Consider the following 25,656-nt stretch of genomic DNA (forward strand, 5'->3'; position numbering starts at 1 on the left):
CTAGCATTGTGTTAGTTGGTATCATCGTGCGATCTTTCTTTCTTACGGTGTGAGTAATTTTTCAACCACAAAATGTTAAAGTATACTTTAGGACTTATTTTTGTACTTCATAATTGTTTTGGGCATACTTTGCATGGAAGGAAAATTGACGTGGTGATCTTTGTTTACATGAAAGTAGCATCGTGCTAGCTAGTAGGGGGTAGGGCTTTCCTTAATGTCATTGTGACAGTTCGTATGGGTGGGTGGAGCACAGAAGGACGGCAGGCCAGAACTGAGTTCACAAAACTCTTTTTATTGTGACACTTTTCAGCGTTACACCACTCAACCACGTTAATTAACATCAGGTGCAGTGATTCTGCAACTTACCTTCCCTGACTCTACCCTCCTGTCACAGACCAACACTTGACCATGCCCCCACTGCCACATACCCCCACTGCCCGACTCAGGCCAGGCGGTCGTCCGGCCTGCAGCCGACTCCCCCCCCCCTTGACGGGAGAGGAAGTCAGCCAAAGGGTTGGAGTGCCAGATACCAATGGGTGATCCGTGCGTTGGCATCCTTCATGCGGTGGAGCCACTGGAGGGGCGCGTGGTCCGAACAGGGGGTGAAAGGGCATCCCAGCAGGTAGTAACGGAGGGCGAGGACTGCCCACCTGATTGCTAAGCACTCTTTTTCAATAGTGCTGTAGCGCCCCTCACGCACCGACAGCTTTCTATTGATATACAACACTGGGTTGTCCTCCCCCTCCACCTCCTGGGACAAAACAGCCCCCAGCCCTCTGTCTGATGCATCCGTCTGTAACATAAAAGGGAGAGAAAAGTCAGGGGAGTGTAAAAGTGGCCCCCCACACAGTGCAGCCTTTCCCTCAGAAAAAGCCTGCTGGCATTGCTCCGTCCACTGGACCGGATCTGGTGCCCCCTTTTTAGTCAGATCAGTCAGCAGGCTGGTGACGTCTGAATAATTAGGTATAAACCTACGATAATAGCCAGCCAGCCCCAGGAACTGTCTCACCCCCTTTTTGGTCTTGGGCCTTGGGCAGGCCGCAATTGCTGCTGTCTTGTTAATTTGGGGATGCACCTGCCCGTTGCCCAAGTGGAAGCCCAGATACCATACTTCCACCCACCCAATCGCACACTTCTTCTGGTTGGCTGTGAGACCCGCTCGCCTCAGCGACCTAAGGACGGCCCTCAGATGTTGGAGGTGCCTCGGCCAGTCATTACTACAGATAATAATGTCATTGAGGTAGGCAGCCGCATAGGTGGCATGGGGGTGGAGGACCCTATCCATCAGCCGCTGAAATGTAGCGGGCGCCCCACACAGCCCAAAAGGAAGTGTGACAAATTGATGTAAGCCGAACGGTGTGGAAAAGGCCGTTTTTTCTCAAGATAATGGAGTCAAGGGGATCTGCCAATAACCCTTTGTTAAATCCAGTGTAGAGTAAAAGCGAGCTGTGCCTAGTCGATTGAGCAACTCATCAATACGAGGCATTGGGTACGCGTCGAATTTAGACACTGCGTTGACTTTTCTATAGTCTACACAGAACCGGAACGACCCGTCAGCCTTGGGTACCGAGACCACCGGGCTGCTCCAGTCACTGTGAGACTCCTCGACGATGCCCATTTCGAGCATAGCCTCGGGTTCTTCCTGAACCACTTTTTTCTTGTGTTCGGGTAGCCTGTAAGGGCGGCTATGCACTACCACCCCCGGGGGCATCTCAATGTGGTGCTCTATAAGGTTGGTGCAGCTGGGCAGGGGCAAGAACACTTCCGGAAACTCGGTCTGCAACTGGGCAACCTCCGCGAGTTGGGCTGGGGAGAGGTGGACTCCACAGGGGACCGGAGAGGTACGTGATGCCAATGTTCCTTTTTGAACCTCCAGCCCCAGCTCCGCCCTCTCCGGAACCACCGACACCAACGCCACGGGGACCTCCTCGTTCCAGAGTTTGAGCAGACTGAGGTGGTAAATCTGTAGCACTCCACCCCTGTCCGTTCGCCTCACCTCATAGTCGACGTCCCTGACTCACCGTGTGATCTCAAAGGGTCCTTGCCACTTGGCGACTAATTTGGAGCTTGACGTGGGCAACAATACGAGTACTTTATCTCCCGGTGCGAACTCTCTAAGGCACGTACCCTTGTCGTAAAGTCGGGTTTGTCATTCTTGGGCCTGCCGCAAATTCTCCTGGGTTAGGTGGGTGAGTGTGTGGAGTTTTGCGCGCAGGTCAATAACGTATTGGATTTCATTTTTACTTGGTGAAGGTCCCTCCTCCCAATTTTCCAGCAGCACATCTAGAATGCCGCGCAGCTTACGCCCATATAATAATTCAAATGGGGAGAACCCCGTGGAGGCTTGGGGGACCTCTCGCACTGCAAAAAGCAAGGGTTCGAGCCACTTATCCCAATTATGTGTGTCCTCACTTACGAATTTTTTAATTATATTCTTGAGGGTGCGATTGAACCGTTCAACTAAACCGTCCGTTTGTGGGTGATACACGCTGGTGCGGATCGGCTTAATACCCAACAACCCATTCAGTTCGTTCAGTGAACGTGACATAAACGAGGTGCCTTGGTCAGTCAGAATCTCTTTCGGGATTCCAACTCGGGAGATAATGTGGAGGAGCGCTTCCGCAATACTGCGTGCTGAGATATTGCGAAGAGGCACCGCTTCCAGGTATTGCGTTGCATAGTCCACCAGAACTAATATAAAGAGGTACCCTCATGCTGACCGATCTAATGGCCCGACAAGATCCATCCCAATTCTTTCGAAAGAGGTCTCGATTAATGGGAGAGGGCGCAAAGGCGCTTTTGGAATGGCCGCTGGATTTACTAACTGGCATTCGCGGCACGCTGTACACCACCTACGGACATTGCCGCGAATCCCCGGCCAATAGAATCGGGCCATTATTTGGGCTAGTGTTTTATCCTGCCCTAAGTGTCCAGCCATGGGATTAAAGTGAGCCGCCTGGAATACCAATTCCCGGCGGCTCTTCGGAATCAAAAGCTGCGTGACTCGCTCTTTAGTCTGAGTGTCCTGCGTCACTCGGTATAATCTATCCTTCATAATTGCGAAGTAGGGGAAGGACAGGGTGGCGTTTGGCTGGAGCATTTGACCATTGATTACTCTCACTTGGTCAAACGCATGCCGCAGAGTCTTGTCTCACGACTGCTGTAATGGAAAATCCGCGATGGATTCCCCAATAGAGAGAGGAGGAACCGGTGGCTCTGAGTCACTCACTCTGACGTGGAGCTGACGTAGACGGCTCTGTGACAGCTGCTCCCGCCAATGCAACACCGGGACCTCCCCTTATTAAACTATGGCAGGACCCACTCTTCACTAGATGACTCATTAATTCCCCAAATCCCAGCCAATCCATCCCCAAAATTATTGAGTGGGTAAGGCGAGGATTAACTGCCACCTTCACTATAAATTTTTCCCCTCGAAAAAAATGTGGACTGACACTAAAGGGTAGTTGTGAACATCCCCGTGCACACACAACACCTTCACCAATTGTGCTCCCCCCAATGCCTCGTCTTGCACCAGGTTTTGGTGGATTGAGGTCTGATTACAACTGGAATCCACCAACGCCTGATGTGTATCCTCTTGGATACTCACTGGTACGCGATATGCTCCGGCCTGATCGAGGGTGGCTCCTGGCGCGTTGGGGATCCGAACCACTGCGCCCACCTTCATTACCAAGCACTGCTTTTGGAGGTGGCCCGGCTCCCCGCAGCACCAGCAAACCAGCCCATGCTTCCTCTCTGCACTAGTGCTCTGGGGCTCACTCACCTGAGGGGGGAAAGAGACAGACACAGAAGGGAGAAATGGGAGGGCACCACGGGTGCGGCGGGCCGGCTGGGGTGGCGCCAGCCCCAGCCTCTGTGGTGGAGGAATGGGGCGAGGAGGAGACACAGGAGGAGGGGAAGAGAGAGAGGAGAGGAGAGAAGAGGTTGTCTGCTGTCCTTCCATCGGGACAGCCGCCAAATGGTCCTCCGCCAGCTCGATTGCCTGATCCAGCGACGTCGGGCGGTGGCACTGGACCCACTCTGTGGCTCCTGCTGGTAAACGCGCGATGAACTGCTCCAGTACCACCTGGTCAATGATTCCCTCGGTGTCGCGGTTGTCGGCCCTCAACCACTGCCAGCAGGCGTCCCGGAGTTGCTGGCCAAACGCGAACGGCTGGCCGACTTCCTCCAAGCGCAATGCGCGGAAGCGCTGACAAGTCTAAGTCAAAGAAACTCCTAAACCCTTGATCTAAATTTAATGTGGATACCCTCAAATGAAAGCTGAAAGTCTGGACTTTATGTCCATGTCCATTATATAACTATAACTTGAATATGTTTCAGTAAACAGGTAAAAAAACAAAATTTGTGTCAGTGTCCAAATATATATGGACCTAACTGTACATATATGGTTTCACCTGTCGATATTCAATTTGGAGAGTTCCTACTTCATAATTGCTATCACTTGCAGACATTTTATACAACATCTCACAACCAAAGTCTGTACGCGTGTGCTCAGTTTGCAAGTAAACACAGAACTGCTCCCAGTCTGTTAGCCTTAAATGATGTCATGATGGCTGTCCCCTGGCGGTGAAAGTGTGCATAAGTGAGATCATGACATCATTTTATTTACCTGTTTACTGAAACATATTCAAGTCATAGTTATATAATGGACATGGACATAAAGTCCAGACTTTCAGCTTTCATTTGAGGGTATCCACATTAAAATTGGATGAAGGGTTTAGGAGTTTCAGCTCCTTAACATGTGCCACCCTGTTTTTAAAGGGACCAAAAGTAATTGGACAATTGACTCAAATGCTATTTCATGGGCAGGTGTGGGAAATTCCTTCATTATGTCATTCTCAATTAAGCAGATAAAAGGCCTGGAGTTGATCTGAGGTATGGTGCTTGCATTTGTAAGATTTTGCTGTGAAGAAAACATGCAGTCAAAGAAGCTCTCCAAGCAGGTGAAACAAGCCATCCTTAAGCTGCGAAAACAGAAAAAAACCCATCAGAGAAATCGCTACAAAATTAGGAGTGGCAAAATCTACAGTTTGGTACATCCTGAGAAAGAAAGAAAGCACTGGTGAACTCATCAATGCAAAAAGACCTGGACACTCACAGAAGACAACAGTAGTGGATGATCGCAGAATAATTTCCATGGTGAAGAGAAGCCCCTTCACAACAGCCAACCAAGTGAACAACACTCTCCAGGAGGTAGGTGTATCAATATCCAAATCTACCATAAAGAGAAGACTGCATGAAAGTAAATACAGAGGGTTCACTACACGGTGCAAGCCAGTCATAAACCTCAAGAATAAAAAGGCTAGATTGGACTTTGCTAAAAAACATCTAAAAAAGCCAGCACAGTTCTGGAAGAACATTCTTTGAACAGATGAAACCAAGATCAACCTCTACCAGAATGATGGAAAGAAAAAAGTATGGCGAAGGCGTGGTACAGCTCATGATCCAAAGCATACCACATCATCTGTAAAACATGGTGGAGGCAGTGTGATGGCTTGGGCATGCATGGCTGCCAGTGGCACTGGGTCACTAGTGTTTATTGATGTGACACAGGACAGAAGCAGCCGGATGAATTCTGAAGTATTCAGAGACATACAGTGTGCTCAAATCCAGCCAAACTGATTGGTCGGCGTTTCATAATACAGATGGACAATGACCCAAAACAAAAGCCAAAGCAACCCAGGAGTTTATTAAAGCAAAGAAGTGGAATATTCTTGAATGGCCAAGTCAGTCACCTGATCTCAACCCAATTGAGCATGCATTTCACTTGTTAAAGACTAAACTTCAGACGCAAAGGCCCACAAACAAACAGCAACTGAAAACCGCTGCAGTAAAGGCCTGGCAGAGCATTAAAAAGGAGGAAACACAGCGTCTGGTGATGTCCATGAGTTCATGAGTTCAAGACTTTAGGCAGTCATTGCCAACAAAGGGTTTTCAACCAAGTATTAGAAATGAACATTTTATTTACAATTATTTAATTTGTCCAATTACTTTTGAGCCCCTGAAATGAAGGGATTGTGTTTAAAAAATGCTTTAGTTCCTCACATTTTTATGCAGTCATTTTGTTCAACCCACTGAATTAAAGCTGAAAGTCTGAACTTCAACTGCATCTGAATTGTTTTGTTCACAATTCATTGTGGTAATGTACAGAACCAAAATTAGAAAAATGTTGCCTCTGTCCAAATATTTATGGACCTAACTGTATGAACCTATGGCTGTTGTGAAGCAATCGGTGAATGTGGCTCACTGGTTTGACCATGCAGCTATGGAATCCAACAGTGACTCAGCCGACTCTGATCGTGGTGACCCTGGACCTCAACAAGACTCGCGCCCAAATAATTTATCCTGGTAATTATGATAAATTCTTACTTTCATTGTAATACTAAATAAGAGCCCTTTTGAAGAATAATTAAACTGCCCTCCCTAGTGGATATAGGTAACGATTACTTGAGAGTGCGCTGGTAGGCCACATTAGCCTGCCAGCCACGGCATTATAATATTTATAGCCTATTCTGAGCGAGGAAACATCCCTTTGTCTCATTTTCACAATGATTGTACAGGATCCCTCAGGATTCTTGACTTGTCAATTGCAAGCAAAAGTAAAAATGTTTACCTCCAATCTTTTTCTTTTTCTTGAACAGTTGCTGGTCCATTTCTTCTTTGGCTGCTTGATTTTGTTTCACGTGCACAATACAATCTCTCCGCCTCGTCTCCTCTTCTGGAAAAAAAAAAACCCTCTGGCTTCATGCGCACAATCCACTCTCTCTGCCTCGACTCCTCTTTAGGAAAAAGCCAACCCACTTGCTCCACCTCTTCTCCTTTTTTGGAAAAAGCCAACCCTCTCGCTCCGCCTCCTCCTTTTTCGGAAAAAGCCAACCCTCTCACTCCGCCTCTTCTTTTTCGGCAAAAGCCAACCCTCTCACTCCGCCTCTTCTCCTTTTTCAGAAAAAGCCAACCCACTCGCTCCTCCTCTTCTCCTTTTTCAGAAAAAGCCAATCCTCTCATTCCACCTCTTCTCCTCTTCCAGAAAAAGCCAATCCACTCTCTCTGCCTCCTCTCCTCTCTCGGAAAAAGGTAAAAATTTCTTCCTGAACTGGTCCCGTTGTTACAATTCACTGCACAACAATAAGGCATGTGTTTTTTTTTTTTGGAAATTCGCGAATGCACATCTGCAATCAAGCCGAACGGCAATGAAAATACATGGAAGTGGACTCAAATCAAGCGGTTTGTTTGTCTTAAGTGACATCATGTGCCGAGTGATCACGAAAATAGCCGAACAGAAATGCGCCATGATCCGCACCAACTTATTTTAATTATTACTTATTAACACTACTTCTTGGGACCAGAAGAAAATTACAGAGGTTTTTTTTTTAACATATAAAGTTTCAAATGTGCATAAAATTAAAACTGTTGCCTATGACCTTTAATTCTTCCCCAACCCGAATCAGTCTCTCTTTCTCTTTTCTATGCAGCAACTGATCTGTTGAGAAGTTTAATAGGCCCCAGGCAGGCCTGCTGAAATTTTGGCGATCCAGGACATATTTGATCTAATTGTTTCAAAAAGAAAATGAATCTGGAAGGTTCTCGGGATTTCTGCTGGTCAGTACTCAAAGGAGTCTATAATCAGCCAAGCTGAGCACAGAACCTGATCCTGCAAACTGATTCATGATGAGGCATTGAAAAGAGGGTAAGAGATGAATGTGTGGTGTGCTCACAGGGATGTGCACACATATCCTCTGGCTGCTGCCAAACTTGAAAATAAGGGCCAAAAGCAGCTGTTAAAAAAAAGAAAGAAAAAATGGTGTTGAGCAATCATGTAGCATGCACCTCAAGGTCAAAATTGGAAATGCAACAAATGCTAATTGAGGCCCATTGGAGCAGAAATCATCCTGCTCCATACTTGATCTATAAACACTTTCAGTGGACAAGGAGCAGGAGATGGATGGTTATTGACAGGGTTGCCTGGTTCTTTTTTTTATGCTAAATTGGGCTAGTTTAAAAATAGCAGTAGCATTGTAGTACTTGAGATAGGTCTTGATTTCACTTTGAGATTGCATTCTCATTTCTGAATCTGGTTCATCTCATCTCATCTCATCTCATCTCATTATCTCTAGCCGCTTTATCCTGTTCTACAGGGTCGCAGGCAAGCTGGAGCCTATCTCAGCTGACTACGGGCGAAAGGCGGGGTACATCCTGGACAAGTCGCCAGGTCATCACAGGGCTGACACATAGACACAGACAACCATTCACACTCACATTCACACCTACGGTCAATTTAGAGTCACCAGTTAACCTAACCTGCATGTCTTTGGACTGTGGGGGAAACCGGAGCACCTGGGGGAAACCGGAGCACCTGGAGGAAACCCATGCGGACACAGGGAGAACATGTAAACTCCGCACAGAAAGGCCCTCACCAGCCACGGGGCTCGAACCCAGACCTTCTTGCTGTGAGGCGACAGCACTAACCACTACACCACCGTGCCGCCCCATATATATATATATATATATATATATTTTTTTTTTTTTAATACCAAATTGGGCTAGTTTCAAAATACTCTGCAGTAGTGTTGTAGTACTTGAGAATGGTCTTGATTTCACTTTTTCAAGATTTTGGTGTCATTTCTGAATAAGCCATATTTTTGGTCTTGGTCTTGTCTTGGTCTCAGACATGGAAGACTCAGGATTTTATTTCAAGACCAGTCAAGACCACAACTTCAAGGATATCATTCAGTTGCCTGTGCATTGTCTGATTTATTTGTTAACATTACTGTTGTTGGATATAAATGTCTTGCTTCAAATGTAACCAATAATGTCACTCATTGCTAATTTGAAAATTTTGTTACTGTTCATGGTTGTCACCCATCCCTGCCCCCTTCACACTCATTGATCAGATCTTGGTCTTGTCTTGGTCTCGATACACTTTGGTCTTTGTTATGATTTGGTCTCGGTTTCAGTGGTCTTCACTAACACTACTCAGCAGCCACCATGGTCTTGTTTTATAGCAAATAACTGGAATTAAGTTGGACAAATTTCCACAAATAAAGGCAAAGTGTCAGTGCAATAAATGTGTTTGTGATGTACAGAACCATTCCTGATACAGTATATTACAATATGGAATGTATATGCACCACAGTGACCTTCTTTCCCATGCTGAGAAAGAGAAAACAAAATTATTGTATTTCTCAGTGCTTTATTTATTTATTTATTTATTTATTATTTCAACAATTTTTATTTATTTATTTATTTATTTATTTTGGGGGGGGTACATTCAGGCTTGCTGGGCTAGACTTTTATGTTATAATACCTTAAACCCTGGTTAATGATATTGGCTCTTCTATGTGCATGATGGGAAACACACCTGCTTTTAGACTTACCTACAGTTGAAGAAAAAAGTACCTGAAAACCTCTCAAAATGATCATCTGGACTGTATGTTGGATGTGTGGATATACGGTCTACTCTCAACTACCTTTTTACAGGGCTACTCTAAAAAAAAATCACTAGATAAGATAATAGCCTGTAGCATAAGTCAGGTGCATAACCTCTCAAATGAATCTTGAGGTTTTGTTATAAACCTCATCATTCTGTCATTCCGTCCTATCAAAATCTATGGTGACAAGTCACTGCTGAGTAGTGAACCAGAAATTAACATTATAATTTTTGGGGGGGTTGTTTTGCTAATGTATACTGTCTATTAGCTTAACATTTCCCTGTCTGTGACTTTACCAAAACTGACAAAAACAGACTTGTTTAGTTTCACAAAAATAGAGAAATTAAATGTTAAAACAAATACTATAAAATATAACAGTTAAATTGTATAGTGCTTTTAACAATATTGTCACAAAGCAGCTTTACAGAAAAAAAAATAAAGACTTTAAACATGTGAACTAATTTTATCTTGAATAAATTTATTTATCCCTGATGAGCAAGCTTGTGGCAATGGTGGTAAGGAAAAACTCCCTCAGACGACATGAGGAAGAAACCTTGAGAGGAACCAGACTCAAAAGGGAACCCGTCCTCATTTGGGTGATAACAGATTATAAATAACTTGCTTCTATAACTGTGTCCTATATGGTCACAAAGTACAATTCTGTAACCAGGAAATTCATTTTGTAATATAACTGAAATATAGATCAGAAAGCAGGTTTATAGGAGCAAAGATCATACTGACCAGTGGTAAAGAGGGTCATATTGTATCGATATTATTAAAAAACCCTCAGGCATCCACTATTTATAATTTTCCTGCAACATAATGCACACACTGTCTCTGGAATACATAGTTAGATCCCAGATGGCTATGGCAGAAAATCCCAGCAGCGCTGTAATTGAGAGATTTCTTTTCTTTCTTGCTCATATAACATTTCTGGTTCTCACTGAGTCTGTTCTACTGCCTGGGGCTGCTGAGGAAACATGTCTATTCACAAAGGACTGAAGATGCACTCATGTTATAGAAGATGTTTTGCAGTATATCTCATCTCATCTCATTATCTCTAGCTGCTTTATCCTGTTCACAGGCAAGCTGGAGCCTATCCCAGCTGACTACGGGCAAAAGGCGGAGTATACCCTGGACAAGTCGCCAGGTCATCACAGGGTATTTTGCTATATATGTCTGTGATATATATTTTATGCTTCTTTTTCATCTCATCTCATTATCTCCAGCGGCTTTATCCTGTTCTACAGGGTCGCAGGCAAGCTGGAGCCTATCCCAGATGACTGCGGGCGAAAGGCGGGGTACACCCTGGACAAGTCGCCAGGTCATCACAGGGTATTTTGCTATATAAGTCTGTGATATATATTTTATGCTTCTTTTTCATCTCATCTCATTATCTCTAGCCGCTTTATCCTGTTCTACAGGGTCGCAGGCAAGCTGGAGCCTATCCCAGCTGACTACGGGCAAAAGGCGGGGTACACCCTGGACAAGTCGCCAGGTTATCACAGGGTATTTTGCAATATATGTCTGTGATATATATTTTATGCTTCTTCTTAATAATAATAATAATCTCATCTCATCTCATTATCTCTAGCCGCTTTATCCTGTTCTACAGGGTCGCAGGCAAGCTGGAGCCTATCCCAGCTGACTACGGGCGAAAGGCGGGGTACACCCTGGACAAGTCGCCAGGTTATCACAGGGTATTTTGCAATATATGTCTGTGATATATATTTTATGCTTCTTCTTAATAATAATAATAATAATAATAATAATAATAATAATCATGGCGGCATGGTGGTGTAGTGGTTAGCGCTGTCGCCTCACAGCAAGAAGGTCCTGGGTTCGAGCCCCGGGGCCGGCGAGGGCCTTTCTGTGTGGAGTTTGCATGTTCTCCCCGTGTCCACGTGGGTTTCCTCCGGGTGCTCCGGTTTCCCCCACAGTCCAAAGACATGCAGGTTAGGTTAACTGGTGACTCTAAATTGACCATAGGTGTGAATGTGAGTGTGAATGGTTGTCTGTGTCTATGTGTCAGCCCTGTGATGACCTGGCGACTTGTCCAGGGTGTACCCCGCCTTTCGCCCATAGTCAGCTGGGATAGGCTCCAGCTTGCCTGCGACCCTGTAGAAGGATAAAGCGGCTAGAGATAATGAGATGAGATAATAATCATAATAATAATCACAATAATAATAATAATAATAATAATAATAATTTTGCAAACACTGGCATTATGGCATTATTGAGAATTGCCATTAGTTTATTTAGTTTGTAATGGTGCTTTAGGCTTATGTTGAATGTTATGGTGCTGGAAGCATGCTGTGGGTGGATGTGATGCCTATAAATAAATCTTGTTTTATATATTTTCCAGTTGCATTCCAAGTGTGAAAATTACATATCAGCATTCCAAACACCAGCATTTTGTTAATGAGTATTGACAAATTACTTCTGACCAGCATTGATGGATGAAACTGTGTAATTAGATATGTGTTAAATGAAGCGCAACCCTACGGGATGTTTGCAAGAACCTTCTCTAAGCCCTTTCTTTTTTGTAAGTGATTACAAATCCACTGCACTGCCAGTTTGATTTATGCAGCAGCAGAGCCACGTCTCTCTGTGTATCATGTGCATAAGGCACCCTTCTTATCGTTTGCAATCATTTCAGTTCCATGGTGCAGCCCCTAAATGCTCCATCATGTAAAATAAACTTCCTTCACCCCAAGTGATGGTGACAGCTGTTGGAAGTACTTTCTGTCTCTTGCAGACAGCAGGATGACATTTTTTAAATTGGCTTTTATTTGACTTTACCTGTGACTTGCCACAAACTACTCATGAAAATATGTTGAATGTCAAATAAATGTTATTAATTTATTTAAATTAACTTTTATTAATATAAGGCATTGTCACAAAGCAGCTTTACAGAAATCAGGCTATAGATTCAAATATGTCCCAAAAGAGCAAGCCAGAGGTGATGGTGGCAAGGAAAACCTCTCTGAGATAACATGAGGAAGAAACCTTCAGAGGAACCAGACTTAAAAGGGAACCCTTTCTCGGACGTCACTACTCTTCCACAGCTGCATATTATAGAGTGCTACAGTATGTGTTGAAATTATTTTGAGTACAAACATTAGGTAATTTTTGATTCATTGAGTTTTAACTTTATTATTATTATTACCCAATATTTAATGATTGGGACTTGAGCATAAACTGCTTTTAGCAAGTGCAGTCTTGAGGCTATCTAAATAAAAACATCCACAGTCCTCTTTAGGGTAACCGTGTGGTACCATCTACAGCAGTCGCATGGCAAACTTTAGGCTAGCCACATGCAGCCATCCTCAGCAGCAGTGAGTGCTCCTCAGGTCACAGAAGTAGAGCATCAGAGTGTGCTAGGCAAAAGCTGGAAAGAAACTCATGATGACTTTTGCCTGAAAAGTGGTGCATCATGTAGTATGTTGCTTTCTTTTTATTGCCATAGAAACATTTTCCTGTAACATTTAATTTATTTTTGTTGGAAAATTAATGTTTGAATCGATTTTTAATTGATTCAATTGTCAGGTATGCGAGGTAGGCAGATGTACCGGTAAGTGCAGAAGTATCAGTTTAATAATAACAGTGCAGTTTCTTTACAAAAGTGCACAAACACACACAAAGGCAAACAGTCCAAGACGGCAGGCTAAATCCAAATCATAAAACAGGCAAAAGGGTTGGGCGAGGCACAAACAGGATATGAGAGGCAAAGTGAGAATGGGAACGAGAAACAGGCACAGTAATCAGGAAAACAGGAAATCAACAACATGGGTAGAAAGGCTCGGTAATGTGTATTGACGAACAATGGTGCTTGAAAGTTTGTGAACCCTTTAGGATTTTCTATATTTCTGCATAAATATGAGCTAAAACATCATTAGATTTTCACACAAGACCTAAAAGTAGATAAAGAGAACCCAGTTAAACAAATGAGGCAAAAATATTATACTTGGTCATTTATTTATTGAGGAAAATGATCCAGTATTACCGCAGCACAGTGGTGTAGTGGTTAGCACTGTCGCCTCACAGCAAGAAGGTCCTGGGTTTGAGCCCAGCGGCTGCCGAGGGCCTTTCTGTGTGGAGTTTGCATGTTCTCTCTGTGTCCGTGTGGGTTTCCTCTGGGTGCTCTGGTTTACCCCACAGTCCAAAGACATGCAGTTAGGTTAATTGGTGGCTCTAAATTGACCGTAGGTGTGAATGTGAATGGTTGTTTGTCTCTATGTGTCAGCCCTGCGATGACCTGGTGACTTGTCCAGAGTGTACCCTGCCTTTCGCCCAGAGTCATCTGGGATAGGCTCCAACTTGCCTGTGACTCTGTAGAACAGGATAAAGCGGCTACAGATAATAGATGGATGGATCCAATATTACATGTCTGTGAGTGGCAAAAGTGTGTGAACCTCTAAGATTAGCAGTTAACTTAAAGGTGAAATTAGAGTCAGGTATTTTCAATCAATGGAATGACAATCAGGTGTGAGTGGGCACCCTGTTTTATTTAAAGAACAGGGATCTATCAAAATCTGATCTTCACAACGCATGTTTGTGGAAGTGTATCATGCCATGAACAAAGGAGATTTCTGAGGACCTCAGAAAAAGCATTGTTGATGCTCATCAGACTGGAAAAGGTTACAAAACCATCTCTAAAGAGTTTGGACTCCACCAATCTACAGTCAGACAGATTGTGTACAAATGGAGGAAATTCAAGACTATTGTTACCCTCCCCAGGACTGGTCGACCAACAAAGATCACTCCAAGAGCAAGACGTGTAATAGTCAGCAAGGTCACAAAGGACCCCAGGGTAACTTCTAAGCAACTGAAGGCCTCTCTCACATTGGCTAATGTTAATGTTCATAAGTCCACCATCAGGAGAACACTGAACAACAATGGTGTGCATGGCAGGGTTGCAAGGAGAAAGCCACTGCTCTCAAAAAAAAACATTGCTGCTCATCTGCAGTTTGTTAAAGATCCCACTGGGAATGAAAATCCATCATACTTGGCTCCGGTGGGGGTTCGGGCTCAGGCTAGGACTTGGATTCTTGACTAGGAGTGGGCTTGAGCTCGGAACTTGACTTGGGCTCTGGGCCGGAATCATGCTCAGACTCAAGACTTGACTTGGGTCTTGGATTTGGTTTGGATCCAGGACTGAAAGTGGACTCAAGCTCTGGGCTGGATTCAGGCTCTGGAGATGACTTGAGTTTAAGATGGACTCTGGCTCCTGCTCAGGAGATGACGTAGGCTTGAGCTCTGGATCTGGCTTGGACTCAGGGCTGGTCATGTGCTCAAGCTCTGGATATGACTTGAGCTCTGGGCTGGACTCTAATTCCAGCTCATGAGATGACTCAGGCTTGATCTCTGGATCTGGCTTGGACTCAGGGCTGGACTTGAGCTCTGGCAATGACTTGAGCTCTGGGGATGGCCTAAGCTCTGGACTGGACTCTGGCTCAAGCTCTGGAGATGACTCAGGCTGGAGATGACTCAGGTTGGCTTGGGCTCAGGATGGGAAGTGAGCTTCGACTCAGGTTCCAGGCTGTATTCAGGCTCAGAGGATTTGAGCTCTGGACTTGACTTGGACTCAGGACTTGACTTTAGTTCAAACTCAGGACTGGGCTCAGGCATGGGCTCAAGCTCTGTCAGCACGTTGATTTGGTCTTGGTTAGAACCTGGCAGTGGGACGACGCAGACATCTTCATGGCCGGACGGTGGCAGGATGATGCAAACGTCTTCCTCTAACACAGGTTCCAGAACCGGCTCATGTTCTGGTACTGGCCTTAACTCTGGCATTGGCACTGGAGCTGACACAGGCGCCGATTCTGGTGTTGGCTCTGATGCTCCAGTCTAGCTGACCCAGGCACTGGCTTTGGAGCAGACACTGATGCAGGCTTTGATGCTGGCTCTGGCACTGGAGCTGACTCCAGCACTGGCATAGGTTCTCGAGTAGACACTGGCACAGGCTCTGATGCTGGCTCTGGCTTTGGGGCGGACTCCAACACTGGCGCTGGTTCTGGAGCAGGCATTGGTGCTGGCTCTGGAGCAGACGCTGACACTGGAACAGAGGCTGGTGCTAGCACTGGCACAGGAACAGATGCTGGTGCTGGAACAGATGCTGGAATTGGCTCTGGCACTAGAACAGATGCTGGCTCTGATGCAGGCCATGGAACTGGTTCAGGCATTGATTCAGGTGCTGGTTCTGGCTGAGAGACCAGCTCTGGAGAGATAGCCTCTAGGAGTGGCTCAGGCGCAACAGCCTCCTCTGCTGCCTCTACTGAAGGGAGCTCTGGAGCAACTGCCTCCTCTGCTGTGTCAGTCACTGGAGGGAGCTCTGGAGTGACAGCCTCCTCCACTGTGCAGGCCATCGGTATGATTGCCCCACCAAAAAAAAAAAAAAATTCATGAGATTCCTCCTTTTCCAATGATTCAAAAATGAACTTGAGCATGGCCAAAAAAGTCTGTGAGCTTCAAAGGCATGGGTACTTGACTTGGATCAGTGTAATCCACCAATCTGCATGCTCGTCCAGCCATAAACATTAGGATAAAGCTTACCCAGATGGGTTCTGGTGGCTTGGGCTCTTGGAGGTCCTCATAGAAAAAGTCACACTGCATGTTGAATCCCATGGGGTGATGTACAGTATTCTGTTGTAGGGTGCCGAGGAACTCCAGTCAGACTTCAGCCGGAAATATGAGGTGAGGGGCTGAGACAGGGAAACCCAGAAGCGGCATGGAATTGCATGCTGAAAAACTTCTGCTACATCCATAATGGCAAAGTATTCTGTCAGGTACATAAGGTAGGCAGATGTAAGTGCAGAAGTATCAGTTTAATAATAACAGTGCAGTTTCTTTACAAAAGTGCACAAACACACACAAAGGCAAACAGTCCAAGATGGTAGGCTAAATCCAAATTGTAAAACAGGCTAAAGGGTTGGGCGAGGTGCAAACAGGATATCAGAGGCAAAGTGAGAATGGGAATGAAAAACAGGCACAGGAATCAGTAAAACAGGAAATCAAGAACATGGGTAGAAAGGCTCAGTAATGCGTACTGATGTATCACAATACTTCGTATTGATCATGCATCAGCACAGTCCTTAAATAGGTGCACACATAGCTCCTTAATTAAGTTCAGGTGCTCATCATTAACAGTGCACGTGCTGGAGTCTGCTTGATGCGTGCGCAGCCCAAGGTGCACCTTCAGGTGCATGCGCCATAGTGCGCAGGATTGACATCAATAATGCAGAAGTCATAAAATAATCATTGAAGACAAAATTTGTATTTAGAAAAATAGTGTGCCTGAGACTTAGGAACTATAGTATTAAGATTTTCCTTCACTGAAACTAAGGGCCCCAAAACTGTTCCAGCATGACAATGCTACTGCTCACAAAAAGAGGTTAATTAAGACATGGTTTGCCAAGGTTTTAGTTCAAGAACCCAAGTGGCTTGCACAGAGCCCTGAACTGAAATGCTGCCTGCATGTCAGGCCTCCTCACCTGACATCAGTGCCCGACATCACTAATCTGAGGCTGAATGGGTACAAATCCCAGCAGCCCTGTTCCAAAATCCAGTGGAAAACCTTTCCAGAAGACTGAAGGTAATTATAACTGCAATGAAGGACTAAATTCGGCATAGGATGTTCAACAAGCATATAAAAGTGTGTGATTGGTCAGGTGTCCACATTCTTTTCGCTGTTTTCTTTTCAAGTCAAAATTATTTGAAAAGTGCTTTTAAAAAATTGTCACAAAGTAGCATTACAGAAAGACAGATAAAAATGTTTACATTTATCCTGAATGAGCCATGAAATAATGAGAAATTACACTGGTCTGCAGCCAAAATGCTTCTGAAATAAATAAAGTCAAACTTTATGAATTCCGGGTTGCTGAGAATGAAAATGAAACTTAAAATTGTTCATTGGCTCTAGTTTTCAAGAATGGTTCTATGAATAAATCTTTGATTGGGTTTGGATAGTACTTACTTTTTTGGTAAAACAATGAATGAGAATCTGAAGCAGGTATTGCATCATACATGGCATCATGTTATTCCTAGAAGTCATTGATGATGCAATCATAAGTCAACTTGCATCACTCTGCTGAACAAATTGCCCTATATCAGCTCAAAATAATAATAATAATAATACAGTGCTATGCACTCGAGATTAAGTCTTTGCTTGACAAGAGATGCTCCGTTTCATGAATACAAGAGACAAGCGGTCAAAAAGCACTAAGTGCACACTGAATAAGGACTAAACCTATTCAATACTTATACTTAAATGTTTATTGTCAATTGGTTCTTAATACATATTATTTATATAAACTTTTTGCTGATTTTCTAGTATTACATCAAGAGAACAGGTGAAATATCATGTAAACCAACCATAAACACATGAAGAGACCTAGGTTTACAATTTATACTTAAAATGTTACTATCTGCACAATGTACAGAAGTATAAAATGTAAAATCTTAAATATCTTGGAAGGTATAGCCAATCAACTGTTTTAATTGTCATATTTGAATTCAACACACCAAATTTCATAACAAAAAGTCAATTGAACCTCTGAAGCAGACAACTTCTGAAAAACTATTGACCAGTGTTATTTTATACCCCTCTCTGATTTATATCTTGAGACAGGCTCAAAGGTGAAGTAAAGTATTGTCCAGTGATGTGTGTGTGTGTGTGTGTGTGTGTGTATTAACCTAGAGGAGGCAGTGACAAAGTACTCATACACATCAGCAAGGACATCAGTAAACAGCTTTGTCTTTTTATGCATCATATGAGTTCCACATTTGGTTTACTCATGCAAAAGCCATCCCCTGTGACCTCATCCTTAACATCTTCCATTTCCTCTTATTATATGCAATCCTCTAAGGCCTCCAGCCACACACAAACTAGCAGGTTAGCCACCATTTCCCGGGTTTTGCAAAATTCTGGGTTGCCCCCAGACTTCCATGTTAAATTTGGTAAAGAGCCGTCAAAAAATGGTGATGTTCACCCGAGACAAACAAAAATCAAAACATCCACCACCCAGGGGCCTACCGGGGACCCCCTGGGGTCCAAATATGGAATTTCTGAGTTGTACCAAATTGTGGCTCTCCCCTGTACCCACATGCCAAGTTTAGTGAAGATCTGTTGAGAGTTGGTGTTAATAAATGTAATGTGAAAGGCATTGAGGGAGGGGGTGGGTGGATGTTGTGCACCCCAGGGACCTCCCTGGGGCATGTACATGAATTTTGTTTATATCTGCAAAATTCTGGGTCATCCGGGTCATATATGGGTCTCTCATTTATGGTCAAAAAATTAACTTTCTAATTTTACTTTTTTTTTTTGCATTTACCTAACACTCAATGTTTCTTTTGTCATGTTTAATAAGAATAAAGAATTATAAACAGGTTAATCTTGCTTTATCTGGCCTCCACTGTGGATTTTTGTTTTATTACAATTCAAATGCTTTTGAAAAATTGATTTACATATAAAATAACTACATCATGAAGAATTAAAGCGTCTCCTTCACAGATGAGTGAAAATATTGAATAAATTTCCTCTTTTTGATTGCTTGGGCTAAAAATGCCAAGTTATGATGACTGAATTGATTATTCACTTAAATATGAATAATATGATACATTTTGGGTATGTGATATGGCGAAATAGGACAATAGGACACAATGGAAAAATCAAGAACACACCGGAAATATGAGAATAACGGTGGTGGTAAAAGAACAGCAACTGTACCGGCTGAAGGGCGCGCGGGTCTCTGCTGTGGTGCATGAGCAACGGGACATCACTACCACACCGGACGGAGCGCGAGGCAGGGGCGGGGCAAAATGACTGGCCATAGATTCTATCCAAAAGTTCAATCTAAATTGACCATGGTTGCAAAATATTGGCCAAAAATACGCAAACACTGAAATATGAAAGTAAGATGAAAAATAAATATTCTATTGCCTTATACTGCAAGACTAAAACAAAATAAAACTATCAAAACTCACTTTTTCAGTGATAATGTCCAATCAGATCACTCATAACAGAAAGAGCGCAAATGGAAGCACGATCAACTTCTAACTGTTGTAATGGAAAATTCCATTCTACACATGCAAATTGTTAATGTGTGTCCTTCCCCACAAACAAATAACACACTACAGTAAAAAATAGACCATAACTCATTTTATCATTATCTCTAGCCACTTTATCCTGTTCTACAGGGTCGCAGGCAAGCTGGGGTCTATCCCATCTGACTACGGGTGAAAGGCAGGGTACACCCTGGACAAGTCGCCAGGTCATCACAGGGCTAACACGTAGACACAGACAACCATTCACACTCACACCTATGGTCAATGTAGAGTCACCAGTTAACCTAACCTGCATGTCTTTGAACTGTGGGGGAAACTGGAGCACCCAGAGGAAACCCACGCGGACACGGGGAGAACATGCAAACTCCACACAGAAAGGCCCTCGCCGGCCACAGGGCCCGAACCCAGACCTTCATGCTGTGAGGTGACACCGCTAACCACGACACCACCGTGCTGCCTATCCGTATGATTTCTTTCATCATTTTATTTCAAATTAAAACCAACATCACCATTCAAAACCATATAGTTTATTGACGGTGAATATATTTAGTGGGGTACCCCCACAGTACCCAGTTTCTGAGACAGACCCATATATTATATATATACACACACACACACAACCCCGATTCCAAAAAACTTGTGACAAAGTACAAACTGTAAATAAAAACGGAATGCAATGATGTGGAAGTTTCAAAATTCCAAATTTTATTCAGAATAGAACATAGATGACATATCAAATGTTTAAACTGAGAAAATGTATCATTTAAAGAGAAAAAAATAGGTGATTTTAAATTTCATGACAACAACACATCTCAAAAAAGTTGGGACAAGGCCATGTTTACCACTGTGAGACATCCCCTTTTCTCTTTACAACAGTCTGTAAATGTCTGGGGACTGAGGAGACAAGTTGCTCAAGTTTAGGGATAGGAATGTTAACCTATTCTTGTCTAATGTAGGATTCTAGTTGCTCAACTGTCTTAGGTCTTTTTTGTCGTATCTTTCATTTTATGATGCGCCAAATGTTTTCTATGGGTGAAAGATCTGGACTGCAGGCTGGCCAGTTCAGTACCCGGACCCTTCTTCTATGCAGCCATGATGCTGTAATTGATGCAGTATGTGGTTTGGCATTTTCATGTTGGAAAATGCAAGGTCTTCCCTGAAAGAGACATCGTCTGGATGGGAGCATATGTTGCTCTAGAACCTGGATATACCTTTCAGCATTGATGGTGTCTTTCCAGATGTGTAAGCTGCCCATGCCACACGCACTAATGCAACCCCATACCATCAGAGATGCAGGCTTCTGAACTGAGTGCTGATAACAACTTGGATCATCCTTCTCCTCTTTAGTCCGAATGACACGGCGTCCCTGATTTCCATAAAGAACTTCAAATTTTGATTCGTCTGACCACAGAACAGTTTTCCACTTTGCCACAGTCCATTTTAAATGAGTCTTGGCCCAGAGAAGACGTCTGCGCTTCTGGATCATGTTTAGATACGGCTTCTTCTTTGAACTATAGAGTTTTAGCTGGCAACGGCGGATGGCACGGTGAATTGTGTTCACAGATAATGTTCTCTGGAAATATTCTTGAGCCCATTTTGTGATTTCCAATACAGAAGCATGCCTGTATGTGATGCAGTGCCGTCTAAGGGCCCGAAGAATTAGGGGGATTGGTGATGTGGGCGCAGAATTAGGGGGATTGGTGATCCTCTTCCCATCTTTACTTCTCCAAGATGCTCTTTTTATACCCAGTCATGTTAATGACCTATTGCCAATTGACCTAATGAGTTGCAATTTGGTCCTCCAGCTGTTCCTTTTTTGTACCTTTAACTTTTCCAGCCTCTTATTGCCCCTGTCCCAACTTTTTTGAGATGTGTTGCTGTCATGAAATTTCAAATGAGCCAATATTTGGCATGAAATTTCAAAATGTCTCACTTTCGACATTTGATATGTTGTCTATGTTCTGTTGTGAATACAATATCAGTTTTTGTAAATGATTGCATTCCGTTTTTATTTACAATTTGTACTTTGTCCCAACTTTTTTGGAATTGGGGTCGTGTGTGTGTGTGTGTGTGTGTGTGTGTCACATTTTCTTACTTTCTTTTGATGCCCTGCTCTATTAAACTGATGGTTAATTTTTTTTAGGTCAATTGTTATTTGCAATGACATGGAATGAAAAAGAGGCCACAGCACTTGTTTCCATGTTACTACAGTTGAGTTTGAACTAAAAATAAAACTGTGAAACAATCTGGAATACCTGTCTGTTGTATCGGACCAGGTGGGTGGAGCACAGAAGCACGGCAGGCCAGAACTGAGTTCTCAAAACTCTTTAGTTCCAGCTTTTCAGCGAAGACTTTTTCCACACTCTCCCAGCCACACACGCACACAAGTGTTATGGTTGGGTAGAGAGCTCCCTTTCTCTTCTCTTTCTCTCCTGTTAAAGGGCATGGTCACTGGGGAAGACACACAAACATAGGTTAATTCCCATCAGGTGCAGTGATTCCACCACTTACCTTCCCTGACTTTGCCCTCCATTCACAGACCGCTTGGCCACGCCCCCACTGCCACACTGTGTCAAATGGATGCACAACTATGGGTTAAACTTAACAAGCAAGCTAAGCTGATTCAAGATCTGTCTTACTCTGTCGATACAGTGGTGCTTGAAAATTTGTGAACCCTTTAGAATTTTCTATATTTCTGCATACATATGACCTGAAACATCATCAGATTTTTACATAAGTCCTAAAAGTAGATAAAGAGAACCGAGATAAACAAAGGGAGACAAAATATTATACTTGGTCATTTATTTATTGAGGAAAAAGATCCAATATTAGATATTCTGTGAGTGGCAACAGTATGTGAACCTCTGCTTTCAGTATCTGGTGTGACTCCCTTGTGCAGCAATAACTGCAACTAAACGTTTCCAGTAACTGTTGATCAGTCCTGCACACTGGCTTGGAGGAATTTTAATCCATTCCTCTGTACAGAACAGCTTCAACTCTGGGATGTTGGTGGGTTTCCTCACATGAACTGCTCACTTCAGGACCTTCCACAACATTTCAATTGGATAAAGGTCAGGACTTTGACTTGGCTATTCCAAAACATTAACTTTATTCTTCTTTAACCATTCTTTGGTAGAACAACTTGTGTGCTTAGGGTCGTTGTCTTGCTGCATGACCCACCTTCTCTTGAGATTCAGTTCATGGACAAATGTCCTGACATTTTCCATTAGAATTTGCTGGTATAATTCAGAATTCATTGTTCCATCAATGATGGCAAGCCGTCCTGGCCCAGATGCAGCAAAACAGGCCCAAACCATGATACTATCACCACCATGTTTCACAGATGGGATAAGGTTCTTATGCTGAAATGCAGTGTTTTCCTTTCTCCAAACATAATGCTTCTCATTTAAACCAAAAAGTTCTATTTTGGTCTCATCCATCCACAAAACATTTTTCCAATAGACTTCTGGCTTGTCCACGTGACCTTTAGAAAACTGCAAACAAGCAGCAATGTTCTTTTTTGGAGAGCAGTGGCTTTCTTCTTGCAACCCTGCCATGCACACCATTGTTGTTCAGTGTTCTCCTGATGGTGGACTCATGGACATTAACATTAGCCAATGTGAGAGGGGTCTTCAGTTGCTTAGAAGTTACCCTGGGGTCCTTTGAGACTTTGCTATTACACACCTTGCTGTTGGAGTGATCTTTGTTGGTTGACCACTCCTGGGGAGGGTAACAATGGTCTTGAATTTCCTCCATTTGTACACAATCTGTCTGACTGTGGATTGGTGGAGTCCAAACACTTTAGAGATGGTTTTGTAACCTTTTCCAGCCTGATGAGCATCAACAATGCTTTTTCTGAGGTCCTCAGAAATCTCCTTTGTTCATGCCATGATACACTTCCACAAACATGTGTTCTGATGATCAGACTTTGATAAATCCTTGTTCTTTAAATAAAACAGGGTGCCCACTCACACCTGATTGTCATCCCATTGATTGAAAACACCTGACACTAATAATTTCACCTTCAAATTAACTGCTAATCCTAAAGGTTCACATACTTTTACCATTCACAGACATGTAATATTAGATCATTTTCCTCAATAAATAAATGATCAAGTGTAATATTTTTGTCTCATTTGTTAACGTGGGTTCTCTTTATCTACTTTTCAGACTTGCATGAAAATCTGATTATGTTTTAGGTCATATTTATGCAGAAATATAGAAAATTCTAAAGGGTTCACCAACTTTCAAGAACCACTGTATACTGGTTCTTGGATGTTCTTCTAGTGTCTTCTGGTCTATGTGATTGAATGATGCTCAGGGATGTCTTTTTATGAGCGAAACTTTTTTCCCCCCAATCAGCAGGCCATCCTTCTTAATTCCAAATGACCCAGTGACCTGTAAATCTTGATTGGCTAGATCAAAAAGTCAATCTCTCTTGATCTTGAAACAGCTTGAAGTCATCCATGCACAGCAGTTGGCTGGACCCTAGACACTAGATAAGGATAGGTGCAGAACCTTTATTTTTCAATAAATTTCTGAGTGGATAGTATCTCCACCCTTAACCCTTGTATGCTGCATAAATGGGAATTAAAAATATATCTATTTTTGAGAGTTAAAATTGACCACAAAGTTGGCATTTGAGCTGCCCCACTGAGCCAGCCAGCACTGAGTGCATGACATCACAGCAGGACCCGGTTTTAAGGCCGAGGCCTTTGACAGCTATAGACTAAAGTCATATAAATAATAATTTATGGTGAAAGTAAGAAATACTGTTCCCGACTTGCTCAACTAAGACTGATTTGACTTCACTGATTGTGGGTTGACTCTCATTAAAACAGGATAGTCAAGTCAAGTTGATCTGTATAGCGCTTTTAACAATAAACATTGTCGCAAAGCAGCTTTACAGAATTTGAATGACTTAAAACATGAGCTAATTTTAGCCCTAATCTATCCCTAATCTATCCCCAATGACCAAGCCTGTGGCGAAGGTGGCAAGGAAAAAACTCCCTCAGACGACATGAGGAAGAAACCTTGAGCGGAACCAGACTCAAAAGGGAACCCACCCTCATTTGGGCAACAACAGACAACATGACTATAACATTCACAATTTTAACATAAAGTCAGTTTCATTGATGTTATAAACTCTTCATTGGTGGAAACTTGAGTGCAAAACTGTTCATGACAACTGCTGTCCTAAGGTTAGCAAGTCATCTGTTGTCCTCAGCCATAAAAGCATTACTGTAAGAGTCCAGAGCATCCTCCAGATGTGACTTTCAACTGTCCACATGGGGCCATCCTCCACAGGAGCAATGCAATGAGGCTCCAACCAGACACAGGGCACAGGATGGATCAGGCAGGTCTGAGGAGAAGAAGAGGTCAGCATCTCAATCCCAGCAGCATCTCGATCCCAGGACCGACATGCAAGTCAGAGGGACAGATTTTTTGGGGGGTGGAGGGGAGAGAGAGAAAACACAGGTTGTTAGGTATGCCCAATGTCACCTGAATAAGTAGGAACAGTATACATATTGCACTGAGTACAAGCAGGGACTCCGGCAAAACTAACTATGACAGCATAAGGGGAGAGCCAGAAGGTAACACAGGCAAGAGGGAGCCCGGGACATAAAGCAGCCAGCCTCTACACCATCAACAAACTCAAGTGAGCAAGCAAGTGGGGGACTGACAGCATTCATACATCCCAGTTTATCAAAACACTATGTCTGAGGACCCTCCAGATCTACACCTTTACCTCAATAACACCATTAACAAAAGGCTTGATGAAACAGATATGTTTTCAGCCTCGACTTAAATGCTGAGACTGTGTCTGATTCCCGAACATCACTTGGAAGGCTGTTCCATAACTGTGCGGCTTTGTAAGAAAAAGCTCTGCCCCCTGATGCAGCCTTCACTATACGAGGTACCAGCAGATAGCCTGCACCTTTTGATCTAAGTAGGCGTGGAGGGTCATAGAGGACCAGAAGTTCACTCAGGTACTGTGGTGCGAGACCATTCAGTGCTTTAAAAGTAAATAGTAGTATTTTATAATCAATACGACATTTGATTGGGAGCCAATGCAGTGTGGATAAGACAGGGGTGATGTGGTCAGATTTTCTAGTTCTAGTAAGGACTCTTGCTGCTGCATTTT

The sequence above is a fragment of the Neoarius graeffei genome, chromosome 15 (assembly GCF_027579695.1).
Source record: "Neoarius graeffei isolate fNeoGra1 chromosome 15, fNeoGra1.pri, whole genome shotgun sequence".
NCBI lineage: Eukaryota > Metazoa > Chordata > Actinopteri > Siluriformes > Ariidae > Neoarius > Neoarius graeffei.